Genomic DNA, 2,036 nt, shown 5'->3' with positions numbered 1-2,036 from the left:
GGATTTTAATTCCTACTTCAATTTTTTCTTTTGTTTTCTTTATTGCTTGCTCCATATACAAATTGAATAACACCGGAGATAGGCTACAGCCCTGTCTCACTCCCTTTTCCACCACTGCTCCACTTTCGTGCCCCTCGATTCTTATACTTTCCATCTGGTTTCTGTATAAATTGTTAATAGCCTTTCGCTCCCTGTATTTTACCCTAGTCACCTTCAGAATTTCAAAGGGAGTTAACATTGTCAAAAGCATTTTCTTAGTCTCCAAATACCAGAAACGTAGATTTTCCATTCCTTAATCTATCTTCTAAGGCAACGGCCTTACCGCAGTGGATACACCGGTTCCCGTGAGACCACCGAAGTTAAGCCCTGTCGGGCGTGGTCAGCACTTGGATGGGTGACCATCCAGGCCGCCATGCGCTGTTGCCATTTTTCGGGGTGCACTCAGCCTAGTGATGCCAATTGAGGAGCTACTCGACCGAATAGTAGCGGCTTCGGTCAAAGAAAACCATCATAATGACCGGGAGAGCGGTGTGCTGACCACACGCCCCTCCTATTCGCATCCTCCACAGGGGATGACGGCGGTCGGATGGTCCCGGTAGGCCACTCGTGGCCTGAAGACGGAGTGCTTTTTTTTAAAATCTATCTTCTAAGATAAGTCGTAGTGTCAGTACTGTCTCATGTATTCCATCATTTCTACGAAATCCAAACTGATCTTCCCCGATGTCGGCTTCTACCAGTTTTTCCATTCGTCTGTAAAGAACTCCTGTTATTATTTTGCAGTCGTGAGTTATTAAACTGATAGTTCGGTAATTTTCACACTTGTCAGCACGTGCTTTCTTGGGACTGGAATTATTATATTCTTCTTGAAGTCCGTGGGTATTTCGCCTGTCTCATACGTCTTGCTCACCAGATGGAAGAGTTTTGTCATGGATGGCTCTTCCAACGCCATCAGTAGTTCTGATGGAATGTTGTCTACTCCTGGGGCTTGTTTCGACTTACGTCTTTCAGTGCTCTCTCAAATTCTCCACGCGGTATCATATCTCCAATTTCATCTTCATCTACGTCTTCTTCCATTTACACAATATTGCCCTCAAGTACATCGCCCTTGTATAGACTATCTATATACTTCTTCCACCTTTCTGCTACCATTTCTATGATTAGGACTGTTGTTTCCATCCTTACTCTTGATATTCACACATATAGTTCTCTTTTCTCCAGAGAACACTTTAATTTTCCTGTAGGCAGTATCTATCTTACCCCTAGTGATGTATGCTTCTACATCCTTACATTTGCCCTTTATTCATCCCTGCTTAGCCATTTTGCACTTCCTGTCGATCTCGTTTTTGAGACGTTTGTTATCCTTTTTGCTTGCTTCATTTACTGCAGTTTTATATTTTCTCCTTTCAGCACCTAAATTCAATATCTGTTGTGTTACCCATAGATTTCTGCTAGTTCTCGTCTCATTACCTACTTGATCCTCTGCTGCCTTCACTATTTCATCTCTCAAAGCTACCCATTCTTCTTCTACTATATCTCTCTCCCTTGTTCTTGTCAATAGTTCCCTAATGCTATCTCTGAAACTCTCCACAGCCTCTGGTCTTTCAGTTTATTCAGGTTCCATCTCCTTAAATTCCTACTTTTCATCAGTTTCTTCAGTTCTAGTCTACAGTTCATAACCAATAAACTGCGGTCAGAGTCCACATCCTCCCCTGGAAATGTCTTGCACTTTAAAACCTGGTTCTTAAATCTCTGTCTTACCATTATATAATCTATTTTAAACCTTCCAGAGTCTCCAGGCCTCTTCTACGTATACAACATTCTTTCATGATTCTTAAACCAATTGTTAGCTATGATTAAGTTATGCTCTGTGCAAAATTCTACCAGGTGGCTTCCTCTTTCATTCCTTACCCCAGTCCATATTCACCTAGTACTTTTCCATCTCTTCCTTTTCCTAGTGTCTCCCTTAACAATCTGAATAATTTCTTTTATCGCATCACACATTTCTGTAATCTCTTCATCATCTGCGGAGCTAGTTG

The 2,036-nt window shown here is 41.8% G+C and overlaps 1 pseudogene; it reads left to right on the top strand.

Moving 5' to 3' along the window:
• Nucleotides 1–308: 308 nt before the first annotated feature.
• Nucleotides 309–426, top strand: LOC124597467 (annotated as a pseudogene).
• The last annotated feature ends 1,610 nt before the right edge of the window (nucleotides 427–2,036 follow it).

The sequence above is a fragment of the Schistocerca americana genome, chromosome 2 (assembly GCF_021461395.2).
Source record: "Schistocerca americana isolate TAMUIC-IGC-003095 chromosome 2, iqSchAmer2.1, whole genome shotgun sequence".
Classification (NCBI taxonomy): Eukaryota; Metazoa; Arthropoda; class Insecta; order Orthoptera; family Acrididae; genus Schistocerca; species Schistocerca americana.
This window is presented reverse-complemented; position numbering and strand designations above follow the sequence as displayed.